General features: G+C 39.5%; 1 long non-coding RNA gene across 1 annotated transcript in view; it reads right to left on the bottom strand.

Annotated features, from left to right (window-relative positions):
* LOC135322439 (uncharacterized) overlaps positions 1 to 7,048 on the bottom strand; it is a 47,457-nt gene continuing 40,409 nt past the window's right edge. Inside the window, exon 5 of the long non-coding RNA XR_010383018.1 lies at positions 1 to 680. This is a non-coding gene — a long non-coding RNA (uncharacterized LOC135322439). The remainder of the gene's footprint in view (positions 681 to 7,048) is intronic.

Genomic DNA, 7,048 nt, shown 5'->3' with positions numbered 1-7,048 from the left:
GGTACTCAATGGCACTCACTCAGCACTGTCTCTGTGCTGGGGACCACGCTGCACACTGCGCACACGTAATCTCACTGGATTGCCACAGCAGTCTTGGGAAGTCGGTACATCACTGCTTTAATTGATTAGATAAATTGTTTCACTTCCTTGAGTGCATCATCCAAAGTGACACGGCTACTGAGCCACAAACCTGGGACTGAAAACCACTTGAAAACTGAACACTGCTACACCTCGCAGCCACCCTACTCTGATTCGTCACATCACTTTCTGCCGAGCCTACTGAATGTTTGCAAGCATTCTACAAACACAAATGTGATCTACGAGAGCACCCCACTCCCCTACTTAAAATCTGTCAATGACGGTCCACTGCTCTTCAGAGAAAGCCTCACCAGGCCTGAGCACAGCCCAACGGCCCGGCATCCTCGTTCCCTGCGCGGCCACGCCGCCTCACCCACCATGCAGCACAGTGCCGTGTCCAGGACTGGGATGCTGACTCCGTACCACACGGGGCTCGTCTCACTCGAACAATGATCACCCTCTTCAGTGGTCACCTTCTTCAATGCTGACTCTCAGAAAAATGTTTTCTCAGGATGAATCAATATCTTTTTTTCTTACAACTTCCAGTCATTGATAATGAGCTCCCCCAAAAAGAGAGAAGACTTAATCCTCAGTCTCCTTATCTGTAAAGTGGGAATAACAAGAAAATATGTACAGTTTTCAGAGAAATAAAATTCATGTGAGTCTGAGGGACAATTCCCAACATTCAGTAAGCACTCAATATGGGCTTACTTAGTATTAATAAGAATATGTTGCATTCCAGCAACATTAAATCAATGTTTTAAGGCTTTGTCCAACAGACTAATGACAAATAGTTGGACGAACCCCTTTGAGCAGATCAGCACATGTGTATTGGGAGAGGTAAGCACTGCCTCCAGTTACAGCTCAAACTCTTACATGTTGTTTGAGCATTTAGTTGTTGTTATTGAATAAAGACAGGTGTTCTTTAGTCAAAGCTCCTGAAACATAAATCTTCAAAGATAGATACAAATTAGGTTTCAAGTACAACATTCTCACTAGAAATTACTTGAAAATGATAGTCTTAGCTCCTCTGTACATCAAAAGGGCATGTTCTTAATGTATCTGACTATATACACTGAAAGGATTGTTTAAAAGAAATTAAGATGAAGCCATCCTACATAAGCTCTCAGTATCATCTGCACAGAGCCCCACCCAAGGGTCTCATTTCTCACTTCCACATAGGTGTTCAGGTAGCTTAACCTGGGTCTTGGTTTCTTATAACACAGGGGAGGGAAGAGTTGTGGATAGATTTATGTAGCAAACATAAACCTAGTGTATTTGATGTGTAGGAATCCTAGAAATAAACAAATTGATATATAGTCCCACCCTTAAGAAGCTCAGCCTTTCCATTTACAACAGCATTAAAAATAAAATGGGAGATACATTTAACAAAAATTTACAAGATTTGTACATTAAACAATTTGAAGTATCACTGAAAAAGTTTTAGAAGATCAACATATACGGAAGACATCCCATGTTCATGGAATAGTAGACAATATTGTTAAAAATGTTAAGACTCCCCAAAGTGATCTACAAATTCAGTGGAATCGCTATCAAAATTCCAGCTGACTTCTTTTCAAAAATTGAAAAACTGATCCCAAATTTCATATGGAAGTGCAAGGGACCCATGTCAGCCAAAACAATCTTGAAAAAGAAGAGCAAAGTTGGAGGGCTCACTTTAATGGTTACTACAAATCTATAGTACTCAAGTCATTATGGTACTCTCATAAGTTTGGATACATAAATCTATGAGACACAGTAAAAATTCCAGGGGGGAATCTTACATTTACAGTCAGTTTTCAACAAGGGTGCCAACAACACTCCATTGAAAAAATAGTCTATTCAACAAATGGTGCAGGGAAAGCTGGGTATCTGCAGGCAAAAGAATGAATTTAGAATCTGAAACCCCCTATTGTATATAACAAATAAAAATTAATTGAAAATGGATCACAGACAGAAACATAAAATCTAAACCTATAAACTTTCTAAAAGAAGACATAGTATAAATCTTTGTGGTCCTAGCATAGGTTATGGTTTCCTAGATACAATACCAAGAGCAGAAGTGATTAAAAAAAAAAAAACCAGATAAAATGGACTTCATCAAAATTAAAACCAATTGTTACAAAAGAAATCATCAAGAACGTGAAATGAAAGGGGAAGGAGGTAGCTCAAGTGATAGAGTGCATGCCTGGCAATAAATAAATAAATTAAGAAAATAAATGAATAAATCTAATTACCTCCCCTATAAAGAAATTTTCTTAATGTTTAAAAAAATAAAGTGGAAAGACAATCTGCAGAATAGTAGAAAAAACTTGCAAAGCATATATCTAATAAGAGACTAATATCCAGGATATAAATCAAATGCTTACAACTGACCAATACAAAGAAAATCGACCCAATTTTTAAATTTACCAAGGAATTAAATAGATACACAAATGGCCAATAAGCATATGAAAAGATTCTCAGCATCACTTGTCAAATCAAAATTAAAATGAGATCTCATTTTACACCCACTAGGATGGTTATAATGAAAACACGGACAATAACAAGTGTCGGTCACGAGGCAAAAGAATGGGAACCCTCAATATGCAGCCATTGGAAAGGGGCAATGGTGCAGCTTCTTTGGAAAAGCCTGGTGTTTCCTCAAAAGTTTAGTGTTATCATATGGCTCAGCAATTCTACTCCTACATATAGGGTCATCCCTCAGTATCCTCGGGGGATAGGTTTCAGGAACCCACCACCCTGGATTCCATAATCCAAGGATGTTCGAGTCCCTTTACAATCAGCCATCTGGATCCATGAAGTGGAAACTACAGATATGGCGGGCCAACTGTACAGCCAACAGAATGAAAACATATTCTCACAAAAATTTGCACATCAATATTCATAGGAGTATCATTCAGAGTAGCCAAAAGTTACAAACAATATCCATCCATCAATGAATCGGTAAAAAAATTATCAAGAATAGTCCCAAAAACTTTTGGTCATTGAATCTTTGACAAAGGAGGTGAGAACATACAATGGAGTAAAGACAGCCTCTTCAGAAAATGGTGTAGGGAAAACTGGACAGCTACATGTAAATCAATGAAGTTAGACTACTCCCTCACAGCACACACAAAAATAAATTCAAAATGGCTTAAAGACTTAAACATGTAGACAAGACACTACAAACCTCTTAGAAGAAAACGTAGGCAAAACATCTGACATGCATCTCAGCAATGTTCTCCTAGAGCAGTCTACTCAAGCAATAGAAATACAAGCAAAAATATACAAGTGGGGTTTAATTAAACTTACAAGCTTTTGCACAGCAAAGGAAACAGTAAGCAAAACAAAAAGACAACGTATGGAATAGGAGAAAATATTTATATTAAATGAGACTGTCAAGGGGTTAATTCCCAGAATATATAAACAGCTTTTACACTTCATAAGAAAGAAAAACAAACAACTCAATCCAAAAATGGGCAGAAGTGCTAAAGAAACTTTTCTCCAATGGAGACATACAAATGGCAAATAGGCACATGAAAAAATGCTCAATATCATTATCAGAGAAATGCAAATCAAAACTACAATCAAGTATCACCTCACAGCAGTCAGAATAGCCATCATTCAGAAGTTCACAAACCATAAATGCTGGAGAGGCTGTGGAGAAAATGGAACACTCCTACACTGTGGTGGGAATGCAGTTTGGTGGAGCCATTGTGGAAAACAGTATGGAGATTCACCAAAAGACAAAAAATTGACTTCCCCTATGACCCAGCAATCCCACTCCTGGGCATATATCCAGAAGTAACCCTAATTCAAAAAGACACCTTCCCCCAAATGTTCACAGCAGCACTATTTACAATAGCCAATATATGGAAACAACCTAAATGTCCACTGACAGATGACTGGATAAGGAGGTTGCAGTATATTTATACCATAAACTACTACTCAGGCATAAAAAATAATAAAATAATGCCATTTGCAGTAACATGAATGGACCTGGAGAATGTCATTCTAAGAGAAGTAAGCCAGAAAGAGAAAGAAATATACCATATGAGATCGCTCACATGTGGGATCTAAAAAAAAATAAAACAACCAACAAACAAAAAGATAAACTTATCTACAGAACAGAACCACGGAGACATAGAAACCAAACTATGGTTACCAGAGGGGAGATGGTGTGGGAAGGGATAAATTGCGAGTTGAGGGTTTGCAGATACTGATTATGTATAGAATAAACAGCAAGTTTATACTGTATAATACAGGGAAATATGTTTAATATCTTATAGTAACTTATGTTGAAAAAGAATATGAAAATGAATACATGTATATTCCTATATAACTGAAGTGTTGTGCTGTAAACAAGAAACTGATGCAACATTATAAACTGACTAGACTTCAATGAAACCATTTTTAAATAGACCAAAAACAAAAAAAAAAAAAAAGAAAAAAGATATTATTAAACCAAAAGAATAAATTACTGTTTCAGGCTACAACATGGATGAACCTTAAAAATGTATGCTGAAATAAGCCAGACACAAAAGGACAAATACTGCCCTTTTATGTGAAGTGTATCTAAGTATTCATTGTACTACTCCTGTAAATTTTCCGGAAGTTTGAAGTCTATCAAATTAAAAATAAAATGTATTATTCATTAAAAACATAAAACGATTCCTCACAGGAGGGCTTTAAATAATAAATGAAGAAATGCATGTAAATCTCCTGGAACAAAACTTTGCACGTCCACAGTCACTGCTGTCACTGCCACTCAGAGGTTTGTACCAGCGCTGATGAGAGCTGCCTCCACTCGCTGCCCTGCAGACAGGTGTGAGGGCCTGAGGTCTGACAGACAAGGTGACCTGGAACCTGAGTCAGACACAGCCACGCCACAGGCTCTGTGTTACCCAACTTTCTTATACAAACTGCTACATGTAACGTAAACACGGTAGAGGGATGTATCTTACAACATAGGTAATACAGTCAATGTTTTACAATAAGTATAAATGGAGCAACTGTTGTACACCTGAAACATATCATATTGTAAATCAGCTATACATTTAGAAAAAATTAAAAAATAATGTAAAAATGTTATAACTTTAATATCAGTCCAGTTTTTAAGTAACTACTAAACAGCTTAGAATGTATAAAAGCATTTAAGTGTGATGTTTATTTACATAGTTATTTACTTTCAGCCTCCTGCTAAAAGATAATTTAAACAATTTTTTAAACACAGCTTAACAACCATAACAACAAAAAGACAAAACTGAGAATGAAGAGAAATTGGAGATTCAATACTTAAATGAAACCAGGGGGAGGTAAAGTCATAAAAATGGATGCCATGAAGTCAGGGTAAGTGTTAAAGGCCGACTAGAAATTCAGCTGTAAGATTTTTGGCAGCTAAAGCAAAAAGAAAAAGATGAAGGGGCGGGTGGTAGAGCTCAGTGTTAGAGCGTGTGTATAGCATACGCGGGGTCTGGGTTCAAGCCCCAGGGCCTCCACTAACAGATAAATACACCTAATTACCTACCCCCCCAAAAGAAAAGAGCCCCAAAGAAAAGAAAAAGAGAAATTTGTTTCCTAAAAATACCTGATATTAAATTTAGATTAAATACTTAAAAAAAAAAAAAAGAACAATAGAAACAAATGAGTGACACAAGCGATAATGCCCATGAGATAATTCTGCGGTGGCAGCTGGCAGGTCCTCATGTCCCACGTGGGAAAATCTGAAACATCCTTCACACCACCCAGAGTCATCCTCAGCCCACCCCACCCCTCCCCCTGTTAAATGCAGGAGCACAGCCAGGGCCGGGCCTTTGTTCTCTCTGTGTCATCACAGTGAGACAGGATGGAAGGGGGCAGAGCACAGCCATTCAAGGAAGGCCACAGCAATTAACATCAAAATGGTGAAGGATTCAACCCCCAATAGGCCTTGAGGCTCAGGATGAAGAGATTTAAGTTCTAGCAGATCTTGAGCTTCATTATACACCCATTGTAATAGTATCATGGTGAATAACACGCCCCCAGGCACCATGGCAGTCCCAAGGCTAGCCAAAAAATTCAAATGGTGGGAAATGCCCAACTCCCTGTGAATTCCAGCCCCTTGCCCTTAGGCTGGTCCTTCTACTTATTAGCATATGAAACCACCAAGCCCATGAATACAAGCAACACAGCACCACCTAGGGGTCACACCTCTCTCTCCCGCTTCAGAGAAGGCCCACACTCTGTGGAGTGTGTACCTACTTTAATCTGAGCATCAAACCCCCACACATCGTGGAATTTCTCTTGCCTTTCAATGAATCTCTCTGAATAAGTCTACATTTACTCAACAGTGGCTTGCGCTTGAATACTTTCCTGCATGAAGCCAAGTACCCACATCTGGCAGGGCACATCCAAGGGGCTAAACCAAAGCCTGGCACACAGCCCTTCTCATGCCTCACTTATTTTTTCTTGTATCAACAGGACTGGGATATGAAGGGAGCTCTAAGGCCCCGGCTAAGGGACAGAAGCAGCCCCAAGGTCTCGAATTGGCGGGCAGCCTCTCCCCCAGCAGGGGCCCTGGGGTCTGCCCGGTTCTCTGTGTTTCTTTGTTGTGCTGAATCCCCAGCCACAGAGCGTTCTCCCTAGGCCTGTCCCCACAAAACCCTTCTCTCCAAAATACAAGCACAACATGTCACAGTCCTCTTGTTCAACCAGGAAATGTTCAGCCCACTATTTCCCTCCCCAGTAAAGTACCTAACTGTCCTCCCTCCCATCCAACCACTTCTTTCTTTGTGACAACTCTGCACTCCCCACCCACCATCCTGAACGCAGGTGCCTTGCTGGCTGCGACCGAGATGTTTCAGTCTTACACAGCCTACGTCCTTTCACTTTCCCCTTTCTACCTTAAAAAGCCTTTCCTGAGTCTCCCACCCGTCTGATTCTGAACTTCACAAAGTGCTGATTTTACGGTCACTATGTGCATACATCCCAGGTTTTGACTAGGTTTCCT

This window comes from Camelus dromedarius, chromosome 11 (assembly GCF_036321535.1).
Source record: "Camelus dromedarius isolate mCamDro1 chromosome 11, mCamDro1.pat, whole genome shotgun sequence".
NCBI lineage: Eukaryota > Metazoa > Chordata > Mammalia > Artiodactyla > Camelidae > Camelus > Camelus dromedarius.
This window is presented reverse-complemented; position numbering and strand designations above follow the sequence as displayed.